The sequence below is a fragment of the Aotus nancymaae genome, unplaced genomic scaffold, assembly GCF_030222135.1.
Source record: "Aotus nancymaae isolate 86718 unplaced genomic scaffold, 86718_ANA_hifiasm-v0.15.2.pri h1tg000072l, whole genome shotgun sequence".
Classification (NCBI taxonomy): Eukaryota; Metazoa; Chordata; class Mammalia; order Primates; family Aotidae; genus Aotus; species Aotus nancymaae.
Genome location: NW_026988487.1, coordinates 11,633,847 through 11,649,934, shown reverse-complemented (window position 1 = coordinate 11,649,934; position 16,088 = coordinate 11,633,847). Strand labels below are relative to the sequence as shown.

At 44.4% G+C, this 16,088-nt stretch overlaps 1 long non-coding RNA gene across 1 annotated transcript in view; it reads left to right on the top strand.

Annotated features, from left to right (window-relative positions):
- Positions 1-6,338: 6,338 nt before the first annotated feature.
- The window catches only part of LOC135270959 (uncharacterized), a 36,872-nt gene continuing 27,122 nt past the window's right edge, over positions 6,339-16,088 (top strand). The window contains exons 1-2 of the long non-coding RNA XR_010339101.1: positions 6,339-6,444; positions 11,110-11,327. This is a non-coding gene — a long non-coding RNA (uncharacterized LOC135270959). The remainder of the gene's footprint in view (positions 6,445-11,109; positions 11,328-16,088) is intronic.

Sequence of the window (16,088 nt, the reverse complement as noted above, 5' to 3'; positions counted from 1 at the left end):
CACTGAGACTCAGAGAAGTTACATGGTTTGCCCAAAGGGACACAGCTACTGAGTGGCTAAGTGGGATTAGACCCAGGTCTTTCTGAGACAGCCCAAGCTGTTGATGGAATGCTCCGGCTCACAGATGAGCAGGTAAAGTGGAGCAAACACTTTAGAATGATTTGGCAATATTCACAAAAGCTGGACATTTGCCTCGCATGAGCTAGCAATGTCCTCCCTGCGCATGTACCTTACACAGATGTGTCTGTATCTTCACTAAAATACAGGTAAAACAACCCTCATAGCAGCACAATTTGTAATAGCCTCAAACTAGAAACTTCCCAAATACCCATCACAGAAGAATGGATTAAAAACCATGGTACATTCAAGACTAGAATACGATACAGCAAAGAAAATGAAGACATTATGCCTACACATGCAAATGAATCTCACACACCTCATGTATGAGTGACAGAAGTTAGACTTATAAGAATAGATAACGTGTGATTCCATTTATATGAAGTTATCACCAGGCAAACTCGTCTCAGTAATAGAGTTTACATGGGGCTGGGGTGCAGGGATTTGAGCCTTCTTTGGGGCCTGAAATGTATGTAGGGAATCAGTTTCACCATCTCCCACAGATATCAAAATCCACAGATGCTCAAGTCCTGCTATAAAATGGTGCAGTATTTGCATATAACCTAAGTACATCTTCTCGTATACTTTAAATCATCTCTGGATTACTTATGCAATCACATGTCAGACAACGACACTTCAGTCCATGCCAGAATGTATATAGGATGGTGGTCCCGTAAGGTTACAATGGAGCTGCCCTATACAGGTGTACAATCTCTAAAAGCTGATATTTAACAAGAGATGGGGTGGCCAGGTGCGGTGGCTCACGCCTATAATCCCAGCACTTTGGGAGACCGAGGTGGGTGGATTATGAGGTCAGGAGATGGAGACCAATCTGGCTAACACGGTGAAACCCCATCTCTACTAAAAATAAAAAAATTAGATGGGTGTGGTGGCATGCACCTGTAATCTCAGCTACTCGGGAGGCTAAGGCAGAAGAATTGCTTGAATCTGGGAGATGGAGGTTGTAGTGAGCTGAGATCGTACAACTGCACTCCAGCCTGGGTGATAGAGCAAGACCATCTCAAAAAAAAAAAAAAAGGAGAGATGGGATGGGGTCCTATGTTGCCCAGACTAGTCTAGAATTCCTGGGCTCAAGTGATCCTCCCAACTTGGCTTCCCAGAGTGCTGGGATTATAGGCATGAACCTCCACACCTGGCCAGGTGTACCATTTTTGTTGTTTATACTGTATTTTTAGGATCCTTTTCTGTGTTTACACAGATAGCCACCATTATGTTCCCATTGTCTGCAGTACTCAGTAAGGTAACATGCTGCGGAGGCGTGGAGCCCAGGAGCAATCAGCTCTACCCTTCAGCCCAGGTGTGTGTTTGGCTGGACCATCTGGAGGAAGCCGAGGAGACGTGAGCTGGAGGCAGAGGGTGAGTCCGAGGTGGATCTTGGGACAGGTGTGAGAAGTTGGGCAAAAACGGGTGAAATATGAATAAATATCTCCATATTTGTATAATTACTACATTAATAACCTTAGATAATGGTTCACATTATCATTTAGTTAATAGGATTGCACCCACATTAACTTCCTTTTTTTTTTTTTTTTTTAAATATAAAATCTCCCCCTGTCACTTAGGCTGGAGTGCAGTCTGTGATTGATCATAGCTCACTGCTTCCTGGAACTCGGGCTCAGGCAATCTTCCCACCTCAGCTGCCTGACTAAGTGGGGCTGTAGGCACATGCCACCATGCCTGGCTAATTTCTTTTACTTTTCTCTAGAGACAGGGTCTACCTATGTTGCCCAGGCTGGTCTCAAACTCCTGGCCTCAGGTGAACCTGAACCTCCCGCCTCCACCTCTCAAATTGCTGGGATTACAGGCATGAGCCACCACACCCGGCCTAAATTTCTTACTTTTGACAAATGTGCCATGGTAATGCAAAATGTCATTACTTGGGGCAGCTGGATGGAAGTTATATGTGCAAAATCTTTTCAACAGTAAACGTTTATTTTACAACATGAAGGTTGTTATCCTTCCATGAGTATAAAGTTCAATGGTAGGCTCACGGGGTCTTCAGAAGTCAGCACACTGGTTTCAGGGCTAGGGGCACAGGGAGGGGCTGGACATGGTTGGCTTTGTGATCTGGGGGCTGATGTGTTCCATCTCTGAATGTTTTTTGAGCTGTGCACTTGCTGGGGATGGAAGTCATATCTCAATAAATGCTCAGAAGTTCACCAAAAAGTAAAACAAGGATGGGAAGCTTGTTTGGGACCTCAAGTGCTTATCCAGCCATGAGCCCTGGCCAAGATACTTCTAGAAACCTGGAGGGAATTGAGAACATTCCAAGTAGAGGTGGCAGAGCCAAGGCCCTGAGGAGGGAGCGCACTGCTGCTCGTCCCTCGCTGTGAATGGGTGTCCTGGTGGGAATCAGTGTCGTGTGCACTGCAGCGCCGGCAAGTCCATGTCCACACTGTGGCTCAGTGCAGCGAAATCCAATCTCAGCCCCTCCGCAGGGTGGTCAGCCTGCCAGCAGGTGGCCAGCTGGTCCTCCTGGGAAATGGTGCCATTCCAAGGACTGGGTGCGAGTCTCTCATCAGCAGTGGCGTCAGCCTGGTGAGCCTTGATAAGGGCAGGTGCAGGATGCTGAGCCTCTTCCGTCCCCATGCCCGTCTCAAGGCCACTTCTTCCGTGGGCCCATCCAGCAAACAAGGTGGCTGGGAAAGAAGCCGGCTCCATCCACAGGGCGTGCTGTTTTGCTCACCTCAGGACCAAGAGCATCCTCCATAGTAATTCTCTTTGGTGGGAGTACTGGGAAAGCCTGCATGGCAGCTGAAGGCACCTGGTGGTGGCGAAGCTGCAGCAGTGGCTGCAAGGCTTTGGGACTGGCCCGGCTTCTTTGACAGTGGCAGAGCTCTCCAGTGCCATCACTTCGACTGAGGTGATTTTGTCTTTCAGAGGACATTCGACAATCTCTGGAGATATTTTTGATTGTCACAGCTTGGAAGGTGTTGCTGGCATCTAGTGGGCGGAGACCGGGATGCTGCTAACCCTTCTACTATGCACAGGACAGTCCCCACAGCAAAGAATGATTCTGCCCAAACTTCAATAGCGCTGCTGTTGAGAAACTGATTCCAGTGGAAGAGACAGGCACATAAACACATGACAGAGAATACGGAGGGGAATTACCTAGCAGGTGGAAAGTGAGCTTGGGAGGGAGCGGGCAAGGTGGGGGACCCACAGTTACTGACTCACCAGCTCTACTGGGCACTGTCCTAACTGGGGAAATATTTTGATTATGTGTATTTGTGCAAGGTATTATATGAAATCTTTAAAATGGCACTGGAAGGGATAGCTATTATCTCAACCTATAAATGCACAAATCAGAGTTTTGAGTGTTGAAATAACATACCTGAGGTCACATAGAAAGTTGTGAGCTGGGGCCCGGCATAGTGACTCATGGGTGTAATTCCAGCACTTGGGGAGATGGAGGCAGGAGGATCCCTTGAACCTGGTACTGGGCAAAGAAGTGAGACCTTGTCTCTAAAAATAAAGTTGTAAGCTGGGACTGATGTTACCATTACCCTGAAATATGTTGGGTCAAAGAATTAGCATGATCAATAGACAAATTTTGAGTCCCAGAGGAATAAGGAAATAAGAAAGTTGAAAGTGCTGAAAAAAGAAGCCCGTGAGCTCCACCTCCATCGTGGGGTTTGGGCTAGCTAGGAAAGGGACGCAGGAAGCAGAGAGAGCATTTAAAATTATTGAAGTGCACCTGCTAATTGTTACATATTTTTTTGTCACATATTTTAGATAATAAAGAACAACTTTAGCTTATTTTCCTTTAAAAATTATTGTTCCTAGTTAATTTTTTTTTTTAATTTTGGTTTTGTTTTAAGAAAGGGGACCACCACAGGTATCTGGCAGAATTTGCCGCACGAAAGGACAGGAAGGAGGCTGCAGAGAACAGCCTTGTGGCTTATGAAGCTGCTGGTGATACTGCAATGGCAGAACTTCCACCAGCACATCCTGTTCACTTAGGTCTTGCTCTCAATTTTTTCGTATTCTGCTATGAAATTCTGACTTCTCCGGACCGTGCCTGCAGGTAAGTTGTGGTGAACAACGAAAGCTCTCGGTGTAAAAGTGAAGAAGGATAGAAGTATTTGGACTTTCCCTCTTGTTTCTTGGGACTGCTCTTGTAGGCTTGGCCATGGAGTAATTCTCTTGGTTCTTACTGAAACTGCTTTGGACAGTAGTAAAGCGATCTCAGTCCACTAGCACAGCAGTCAGGATAATTATTTTGATGTGGGATATTTTTGTTGTTGGTAGATTGAAAAGAAATTTGAGTTAAAGTGAGTAGACGAAGGAAATGAGAGGAATTATAATAGAATTGTCTTAATTTTTGTATATTAGTTTTCATTCTTTATGGGCATGTTTTTAATAGTTATTAAAACATGCCAAACATCATTTTGTATTTTCTTTTTCGGCATAAACAAGTCTCAGTCTTACTGATGTGTGTTAAATGGCTCCACCGTTTATACTTCAGCCGTTCCCGGTTTTTGATAATGTAGACACACATGTAAGGAGTACTTATGCTTTCGGTCCTGAGGGGGCAGGGCTGAGCCCGCGACGCCCTCCCTTCACCGTCTGTCCTGCTCTCCCGCTGTCCGCCCGCCCCGCCACCATGATGGAACAGGCCACCTTCCTCGCCAAGGTCTTCCTGGCTGGGGCATCGCCGCCACCTTCTCGAAGACGGCTGTGGCCCCGATGGAGCGGCTCAAGCTGCTGCGGCAGGTCCAGGAAGCAGATCTCCGGCCACAGGCAGTGCAAGGGCGTCGTGGACCGCACGGTCCGCATCCCCAGGGGGCTGCCGACGTGGGAAGTCAGGCACTGAGCGCGCGTTCCGAGGCCTGGGAGACAGCCTGGCGAAGGTCACAAAGCACCAGGTGTCCGGGGCCTGCACCGGGCTCCAGCGTCTCTGCTCAGGGCATCATCGTCTACCACGTGCACCCTACGGCCAAGGGATGCGCCCCGACCCCAAGAACACACACATCCTGGTGAGCTGGATGATCGCAGAGACGGTGGCGGCCGTGGCCGGCGTGGTCTCCTACCCCTTCCACAGGGGGCGGTGGCGGAGCACGATGAGTCGGGGCGCAAAGGAGCTGGCATCATGTACACGGGCACCATGGACTGTTAGAGGAAGGTCTTCAGAGACGAGGGGAGCGAGGCCTTCTCAAGGGTGTTGGTGCAACGCCCTCCGGGGCCTGGGGGCGCCTTCCTGCTGGTCCTGTGCGAGGAGCTGAAGGTCATCTAAGGGTCAGCCTCCCCCCTACACACCGAGGGAACCAAGAGAACCATGGAGAATCCTCAACCGTGTGGAACATCGACCTTCGAGAAATTCCAGTCATCTTTTTCCCAGCTGGATCCTGCCTGTAGACAGCCAAGGAAGGCTCTAGAAAAGGGGCGCGTTGTGATCCAACCATCGGCACCGATTCCAGGTCTTGATCACTGCGGGGAGGGAACCACGGCGACCTTGCGGGCCGCGGGTGAGGCGCTCCAATGCTCAGACCTTGAGTCCAGATGCTTGTGGGACCCAAGTCGTGCTTAAGTATTTATTCAAAACAAAAGCATCACGTTTTCCATTTGTACTTAAGTACAGGCCGCTCTTTTGCACAGCCGGGTACTCACAATTATGTTCTATGTTGGGCATCCTGCTGCGAAACAATAAACAAAGGACGCAGAGGGGAAAAAAGGAATACTTACATGTACATAACGTTTTACTTCTAAAAAGCTGTGATAAAATACACTTAACATAAAAGTTATCATCATAACCATTTTGAGGCATACAATTCAGTGGCACCAAGTACATTGACAATATTATGTCATCACCACCACTATTTAGTTGAAAACTTTTTCTTCACCCCACGTGAAACAAACTATAGTCATTAAACAGTACCTCTTCATTTCCCCTCTCCCCAGCTGCTGGTAGCCTCAGTTTTACTTTGTCCCTATGACTTTGCCCATTCTAGATACCTCATGTGAGCGGGATCATATGATACTTGATCCTGTTGTGCCTGCCTTTATTTCTCTTAGCATGATGTTTTCATCCGTATTGAAGCATGTATCAGCGCTGCAGTCCTTTCTATGACTGAATAATAATTTGTTTTATGTATTTTGCACATATCGTTTAGTCATTGAACTTCTGATGGAGAGTGGATTTCTTTCTCCCTTTTTCTTCTTGTGAGTAATGCTGCTGTGAACACTGGTGCAGTAAATATTTGCCCAGGCTGAAGTGCAGTGGCGCAATCTCAGCTCACTGCAACCTCTGCCTCCCAGGTTCAAGCAATTCTCCTGTCTCAGCCTCCTAAGTAGCTGGGACTACAGGCACATACCACCAGGCCTGGCTAGTTTTTTTTGTTTTTGTTTGTTTGTTTTGTATTTTTAATAGAGACAGGGTTTTACCATGCTCGCCAGGCTTGTCTCGAACTCCTAACCTCAAGCATCTATCCACTTCGGCCTCCCAAAGTACAGATTACAGGCGTAAGCCACTGTGCCTGGCCTTGAGTCCTTGTTTTCAACTCCACCTAGGAGTGGAATAAGGACAGATAATTCTGTGTGTAACTTGTTTTTGTTGTTGCTGTTGTTTTTCAGACAAGCCCCAAGTCTGTGCTCTTATCACTGTGCCTAATAATAAAATGTTCAGCCCAGTGCCTGGAACAAAGTAAATGATCAATAAAATATTTCCTTCCATATCTCCTTTTTCTCTTAGAGTCTCGTAGTAGAACATGGTTCTCTGACCCAGTGAGTCTTGCCAGGGGTGACCACATTCCAGCAGAGATGCTTCCTCTGGCAACACCCACCCAATCTTAGGTGAGGCTGCATCTTCTTGAGTGTGGGGAGAAGATTAGCCCAAGTCAAACAGTACTGCTTCTTTACCTCAGCATTATTGAACTAGAAAAGCATTTGCCAACATGCACTTGGTCTCTGGCTGCCCCTGAGGCTCAAGAAGGAAGTGAAGGCGCATCCAGGCATTCACATCAGCCGTCGGAGGAAAGCTGAGTTCCAGGTCCTTCTTGTGGGGTTGGGCAATGACGATCCCCCAAAGGGGGCTCAGTTGCTTTTTAGCCTACATAGGAATTTCAAAGGATTTTCTTCGTCCTCTTCCTATAGGGTTCACTGAGATAGGATGACATCTAATAACAGCAGATGGGAGTTAGGGTCTGAAACGATACTCATGACCAGCTGCGACCTACTAGGGTGGCTCAGAGCATCTTTCTTTTGAGCGCTTACTCTCTGGACCTTTCTCTGTTGCCTTGAATTTGGCTTTCAGGGGCTTGGTGAGGACAATGTGCCAAGTGGATGAATTGGATGGTCCCAGGAGGCAGGCACTCTCTGCCACTCCAGCTGGCCACCTTATCCCCAGCAGTGACAAATCAGCCCTTAGCAGGTCACCTCCCTAAGCTTCCGCATATGCCTTTAGCCTAGGCACCATGCATGTAAGGCATTAACAAATTCATTTATTCATTTGCTTATTTATCTGCATGTCTCTCCATCTATTTATCCATCTCTTTGCTGAGGGCAATATAGCATCATGGTTTAGGTTATGGCCTTGCGGTCTGTATTGTCTGGGTTCTGATCCTGCATTTGCCACCTTTTTGCTAGTTATCTTCACCTTTCTGTGCCTCAAGTGGCTCATCTATGAAGTGGGGGAATACAGTACTAACACCTGCCTGGTAGAGTTTTTATGAGAATTAAATAAATTAATACGTAAAGCACTTGCCCTGGCACCTGGTGAAGTACTCTGCACACGGTACAGTTTGGTTGTGGTCTCTGTTTTTAGTGTGTGTTGGGGTCTGTGTGAGTCTTGGGGGAAGCATAGCAGATGGTCTTCATATGTTTTAAGCAAAGGTGCTAAGAAAACACAAAGTTTACTCTTCTATTTCCAGGTGACTTAAATTCCCAAGAAAAACAAGATGCTGCCTTCTTGGCTGTTTTGTTTTCTTTTTGTTTTTCTGAGATAGGGTCTCACTCTGTTGTCAGGCTAGAGTGCAGTGGCGCGATCTCGGCTCACTGCAACCTCCGTCTCCTGGGTTCAAGTGATTCTCCTGCTTCAGCCTCCCAAGTAGCTGGGACTACAGTCATGCGCCACCATGCCTAGCTAATTTTTGTATTTTTAGTAGATACGGGGTTTCACCATGTCAGCCAGGCTGGTCTCAGTCTCTTGACCTCATCATCTGCCCATCTCAGCCTCCCAAAGTGCTGGGATTACAGGCATGAGCCACTGTGGCTGGCTACTTTTGTACTTTTTCAGTAGAGATGGGGTTTCTCCATGTTGGCCAGTTTGGTCTCAAAACTCCTGACCTCAGGTGATCTTCCTGCCTCGGCCTCCCAAAGTGCTGGGATTACAGGCGTGAGCCACTGCGCCTGGTCCAGGCTGTTTTAAGATGGGTTAATGATGTGTCACATGTCAGATCAGTGTGTTCATATACATTGTATCATTTATTTAATCCCCCAAATTCCTTTCAGGTAAGCTAGGAATATTCTCGTTTCAGAGAGGAAAAGAGAGGTGTTACTTTTCTAAATTTTCCTGGCTGAAAGTGGGAATCACTCTCAGATTTGTCTGGTTTGCAGGAAGGTCACATCCATCCCACCCTGGGCTCCTCCCCAGTGTGATCCTGGGACTGTCTGAGAGGCAGCAAAGCCAGCTCACGTTCTGGGACACCTCAGCAGGTGCCAGACTCCATCAGCTAGAAAATGGCTTGGGAGCCACTGTGGAGCCGCTTGGTCTTCAGAGAACTTTCCAACCAGCACCTTCTTCCTGTGAATCCAAGAGGCAGTGTTAAGGAAAACTGAGGGTTTGATTAGCTTTCAAGAACACACTTTATACGGTTTCCTCTCCTCATTTGAGCTATAAAAAGGAGCTTTCTCGTTTGAATAGCAACTTCAACTTTCTGCCTTCTGTAAGAAAGAATAGCATTCAGTCAGAAATGGGGGTGATTTCATCAGCACTTTTCAATTTCAAATGAGTTTGTGAAAGCTGATGGCTTCCTTTGGTGGTCAGACTATGTTTGGTGTCCAGGAGCTGTCAAAGTTGGGTCAGACTGGCTAACAGGGCACAACACTTGTCGGGGGTGGGGAACGGCACAGGGAGAGTTTTCTGCTTCTGGAGAGGAGAGATTGATAGGCAGAAATGGGCAGAACCTCTGGGCTATGGGCCAGTTTCCTTTTTTTTTTGGAGACAGAGTTTCACTCTTGTCGCCCAGGCTAGAGTGCCTTGGCATGATCTCGGCTCACTGCAACCTCCACCTCCCAGGTTCAAGTGATTCTCCTGCCTCAGCCTCCTGAGTACCTGGGATTACAGGCATGCGCCACCACCACGCCCAGCTAATTTTTGTACTTTTAGTAGAGACAGGGTTTTGCCATGTTGGCCAGGCTGGTCTCGAACTCCTGGCCTCAGGTGATCCTCCTGCCTTGGCCTCCCAAAGTGCTGGGGTTACAGGCGTGAGCCACCGGGCCCAGCCTAGCCCAGTTTCTGAATCTTCTGCCCTTCATGAGTGAGTCATGTCACGGTGGCCTCTTAACCTGGTGCTAGGTTGACAGACGCACCTCATTGACAATGAGTTTGGGAAGCTGAATATCAGCTTTAGAAGGCAGGTCTTTTTTGTTTCTTCTGCTACAGTGAAGTTGTCCCAGGTGAGGTCTGACAGAGAGAGAAAGGTCACTGATGCGGTGAGTTTTCTTAGAGCAGAGCCAAGTTTAAAGATCCAAACCAGGGTTTAGCAAATTCTCTAACAGGTCAGAGAGTAAATATTTTTGGCTTTGCGGGCCACACCACATCTGTGGCAACTGCTCAGCTTTTCCATTGTAGCATGAAAGCAGCTGTAGATAATATGTAAATGAACAAGCATGGCTGTGTTACGGTAAATTTTTATTGGATACTTTATAGATGCAGAAATTTGAATTTCATATAATTTTCACATCACAAAATATCACTCATTTTTTGATTTTTTTTCCTCCAACTATTTAAAAATGTAAAAAACTTTTTTTTTTTTTGAGATGGAGTCTCACTCTGTCGCCAGGCTGGAGTGCAGTGGTGTGATCTCGGCTCACTGTAACCTCTGCCTCCTGAGTTCAAGCGATTCTTCTGCCTCAGCCTCCCGAGTAGCTGGGACTACAGGCACACACCACCACGCCCAGCTAATTTTTTGTCTTTTTAGTAGAGACGGGGTTTCACCATGTTGGTCTGGATGGTCTTGATCTCTTGACTTCGTGATCCACCCACCTCGGCCTCCCAAAGTGCTGGGATTTCAAGCGTGATCCACCGCACCCAGCCTGTAAAAACCATCTTAATGGGTCATAACGAAAGTAGGTGGTGGGCTGGATTTTATTTGCAGGTGGCAGTTTTCAAGATCCCTGCTCTAAATGTTAAAGGGGCTGCTGGTGCCCTGGGGTGGGAGGTGGTAACAGAGTGTTACCAGAGCAGCTTTTACAGGGGATGGGGCAAGAGGGGCTCAGGGTAGCAATGGAGGGTGGACTCTATCCAGCCTAGCCGTGGGCATTTTCTTCTTAGGGAGTGGTGGGAAAGAGAAAGAGACAGAGAGAGAGAGAGAGACTGTTTTCTGAAATCAGACAGATGATTCTGCTCAGAAAGCATTTGCTGATGTCCCCTTGAGTGGCAGGAAATCTCTAGATACTGAGAATGGGGGAATTTTTTTAAAAAGTGCAATTTCTTTTTTTGTCAAAAGGCAACCTAATTGTCATGTGTCGGTTGCCCATCCTGTTGCATGATCCCTTAAGATGTGAAGGACTTTGTCCAGTCTATCACTGATGGACATTTGGGTTGGTTACAAGTATTTGCTGTTGTAAATAGTGCTGCAACAAACATACGTGTGGCTGTGTCTTTATAGTAGAATGATTTATAATCCTTTGGGTATATACCCATAATGGGATTGCTGGGTCAAATAGTATTTCTGGTTCTAGATCCTTGGCACATGTATACCATGGAATACTATGCAACCATAACAAAGAGTGAGTTCATGTCCTTTGCAGGGACATGGATGAAGTTGGAAGCCATCATTCTCAGCAAACTAACACAGGAACAGAAAACCAAACACTGCACATTCTCACTCATAAGTGGGAGTTGAACAATGAGAACACATGGATGCAGGGAGGGGAACATCATATACCAGGGCCTGTCAGCAGGTTGGGGGCAAGAGGAGGGAGAGCATTAGAACAAATGCCTAATGCATACGGGGCTTAAAACCTACGTGACGGGTTGATAGGCACAGCAAACCACCATGGCATTTGTATACCTTTGTACCAAATCTGCATGTTCTGCACATGTGTCCCAGAACTTTAAGTGAAAAAAAAAATGTGGAGGACGAGTTGGCTGGGACTCCCACCACATGCTGGAGGAAATCTCAGTGCCCATATCCAAATCTCCAGGGATTCTTGAAGGGATTATCTGTCTCCTATGTGCTTTTAGTTCCACTTTCTGCCTTGACTTGCTTACCATCCTATGCCACATCAGTTTGAGATTGGAACAGAGATTACTTCCCCCATTTCTCCAGAATGCAGATCACCAGGAAGGGTTCCGTGTGGTAGGATTTGCTGAAAATTTGGGGTTAAAAATCCTTTGGCCATCCTAGCCACCGGGATTTCCTTCTGATCATCATCCTCCACAGTACCCGTCCTCACCCAAATCCTTCTTTCTGGAAGTTATTATGTTCTACAGGATAACAGACAGAAACACAACACCCTGTAATAAAAAGTCAGGGCCGGGCTCAGTGGCTCCCACCTGTAATCCCAGCACTTTAGGAGGCAGAGACAGGCAGATCATGAAGTCAAGAGATCAAGACCATCCTGGCCAGCAGGGTGAAACCCCATCTCTACTAAAATACAAAAACTAGCTGGGCATGGTGGCGTGCACCTGCAGTCCCAGCTTCTTGGGAGGCTGAGGCAGGAGAATTGCTTGAACCCAAGAGGCAGAGGTTGCAGTGAGCTGAGATTGGGTCACTGCACTCCAGCCTGAGTAACAGAGTGAGACTTTGTCTCAGGGAAAAAAAAAAAAAGTCAGAGTGGGCATTCTGTGAGAGGTGGAATTAAGTCCTATTAATTTTCTTGAAATGCCAGAAACAAAGAAATACAATGTTTTTATTAAAATACTGTTATGCATATTAAAATATTTTACTTCTGTAGACTTGTAAATGAATGGTAAACATTTGTTGAACATCCCTATGTGTTCCTGTAGTTAACATTTGCAAAAACAAATCTTTAGATATACTCCCAAAAAGGAATGTCGGAAAACAATATTCCCGTGGTGGACATTTGTAGTAACCTCCCCAACATCCACTTTTTGCTTTCTAGAAGCTGGATCTCTGTTTGGGGATCCATGTGGTTTGGGGGAAGTTGACTGCTCTGCCAGCTTTGATGGGGGCCCATCCCTGGTCTACAGCTATCAATGTATCCCCATCCTGCTGTTCACAGTTGACAGGTGAATGCCTGACCGGAGCTAGCCCAGTCAGAGCAAATAGTACTCCCCTTGGGGATGTTGGGATAATGACCTCCTCTCTTCTTCTGAATGGGCCACTGTGTGGACGAGAGACCCTCTGGATTGCTGCAGCCCCAAGGGAAGCCAGCCTGAGGATGAAACTGAGCCCAGAACATGTTAGAGAAAACAGCACCAAAGCCCTGAGCTACCATGAACTACTGGATCAAACTGTGTCTGAAACCTGCCTACCTCTGGGATTTTCATTTTGATGGGACCATAAATTCTCTTTAGTGTTTAAGATTGAATTCGATTCCCATTCTGAAATTAGATGACTCTTAAGACCGGACTAGATTTATATCCATCCTTTTGTGGAGACTTGTGAGTTTCTGAACTCAGTTTGGGAACTCAGCTGACGGTGCCTACAGTATCCTAATCTTGGATCAATTACATCAGTAACAATCTAGATCCATTAAAATATATTTAGTGTTTGCATAAAAAGAGAGATTGGCAGTGCAGAAGAGAATCAAAGGCGTGGGGAAGGTTTTGCATCTGCTGTGTTGAGAATTCAGAAGAAAAGCTCCGACCAGCAGCAGCTGTGGTGTTTTTAGTGGAATTTGGAATTAGAATCAGACAATTTTCCTGCTGGGCTGTGCCAGGCAAGGGTTCACAGGGAGGGTGTTGGAGCTGGCTACATAAACCTCAGCTAGGTTAATGAGGGACACTGGTTTCAGGAAACCAAGTCTTTGAGAGCTTGAAGAAGGTAGCAAATCCTTTGTTTATGTGATTGTTTCATGATTTTAAAAGTAGTATGTGAGCATTGTGGAAATTTTAGAAAAGGTAGAAAACTATACCAAAGAAAGTAGCAAACATTAAAATTCCTCAATTCAGGTATTAGTTATATTTTTATCTACATACAATCATTCTGTATATACAATTTTATATCAAAGGTAAGGTATTTTGACCTCCAAAATAATGTCTCTGTAATCACGCTCAGTGGCTGCATAACATTTAACCATAAGGATTTTCTATACATGTTTTTCTTTTGTTGAATATTTAAGTAATGTGTCAGCCCCTCCCCTCCCCTCCCCTCCCCTCCCTCCCTCCCTCCCTCCCTCCCTCCTTCCCTTTATCCCTTGCTCCCTTCCTCCCTTCCTCCCTCCCTTCCTTCCTTCCTCCCTCCCTTCCTTCCTTCCTTTCATTTCATTCACAGATTTTATTTTTTAGAGCAGTTTTAGGTTCAAAGCAAAACAGGGTGGAAGGCATAGATATTTCCCATATATGTGCTATCCCCACATACGCATAATGCTTCCCTATTATCAACATTACTCACCAGAGTGGTAGATTTCTTACAATTGATGAACCTATATTGACACATCATTATCATCTAAGGTCCATAGTTAGCATCAGGGTTCACTCTTGGTGTACATTATATGGGCTTGGAAAAATTTATTTTGACACATATCCACCATTATAGTATCATACAGAGTAGTCTCACTGCCCTAAAAATCTTCTTTGTTCAGCCTGTTCATTTTTCCATTCTCCCTAAAACCTGACAACTGCTAATCTTTTTTACTGTTTCCGTAGTTTCGCCTTTTTCAGAATGTCATATAGTTGGAATCATAGAGTGTGAAGCCTTTTTCAGATTGGCTTCTTTCACTTAGTTATATATTTTTGAGTTTCCTCATATATTTTCATGGCTTGATAGCTAATCACTTTTTAGTGCTGAATAATATTTCTGTGTATAAATGTACTGCCACGGTTCAGCCAGTCACCTATTGCAGGGCGTCTTGATTGCTTCCAAGTTTTGGCAATTATGAGTAAAGCTACTACAAACATTCACGTGCAGGTTTTTGTGTGGACATATGCTTTCATTTCCTTTTGTGTGAATATATGTTTTCAGTTCTTTTGAGTAAATACTAAAGAGTACAAATTGCTAGATCATGTGGTAAGAGTATATTCAGTTTTTAAGGAGACCATCAAACTTTTTTCTCAAGTAGCTGTGTCATTTTGCATTGAATGAGAGTTCCTATTGTTCCACATCCTCATCAGCCTTTGTGTAATGGTATCTAATAGGTGTGTAATGGTATCTAATTGTTGCTTCAATTTGCATTTCCCTTATGACATATGATGCGAAGCTTTTTTTTATATGCTTATTTTCATCTGTTTATCTTCTTTTGTAATGTATCTGTTAAGATCTTTGATTCATTTTTAAATCAGATTATTTTCTTATAGTTGCATTTTAAGAGTTCTTATATATTTTTGATAACAGGCCTTTATCAGATATATCTTTGGTAAATATTTTATCTCAGTCTGTGAATTTTCCTCCTCTTAGAGTTTCTTTCACACAGCAGAAATGTTCAAGTTGAATAAAATCCTGCTTATTAATTCTTCCTTTCATGGTTTCTGCCTTTGATGTATCTAAAAAATGTCATCACCAAACCCAAGGTCATCTAGATTTTTTCTGTGTTATTTTCTAAGAATGTTTTAGTTTTGTGTTTTATGTTTAGAGCAATAATTCATTTTGAGATAATTTTCATAAAAGATGTAAGGTCTGTAGCTAGATTCATTTTTTTTTTGGTATGTGAATGTTCAGTTGTTTCTGCACCATTTGTTGGAAAGACTATCTTTCCTCCATTGTATTGCCTTTACACCTTTGTCAAAGATGAGTTGGTTATATTTACATGGGTGTATTTCTGGGCTCTATTCTGTTCTATTGATCTATGTATCTATTATTTCACTAATACCATGTTGTTTTGACTACTGTAGCTTTATAGTATATCCTGAAGTCAGTCGTGTTAGTCCCCTAACCTTATTCTTTTTCAATATTGTATGGGTATTCTGGACCTTTTGCCTCTTCATATTAATCTTAGAATTAGTTTGTTGTTATCCACAAAATAACTTGTCAGGATTTTGACTGGGATGGAATTGAATCTATAGATCAAGTTGGGAAGAACACTCATCTTGACAATATCGAGTCTTTCTCCATGAACATGAGACATCTCTCCATTTACTTAGTTCTTCTTTGATTTATTTTATTAGTTTTTCAGTTTTCCTTATTTAGATCTTGTTCTTATTTTGTTAGATTTGTACATAAGTATTTAACTTGGGGGATGCTAATGTAAATGGTGCTGTTTTTAATTTTAAGTTCCACTTATTTATAGCTGCTATATAGAAAAATTACTGACTTTTATCCCACAACTTTGCTGTCATCTCTTATTAGTTCCAGGAGCTTTTTTTTGTCCATTCTTTTGGATTTTCTACATAGATAATCACATTATCTGTGATAAAAATACAGTTTTATTTATTCTTTTACAATCTATATACCTTTTATTTTATTTTCTTGTTTTATCACATTAGCTAGGACTTCCAGGATGACGTCAAAATGTAGTGGTGAGAGAGGACATTCTTGACTTCTTCCTGATCTTAATGGCAAGGCTTTGAATTTTTCACCATTAAGTATGATGTTACCTGAAGGTATTTTTTAAAATACATATTTTCTATCAAGTTGATGAAGTTCCCCTCTATTCCTAACTTACTG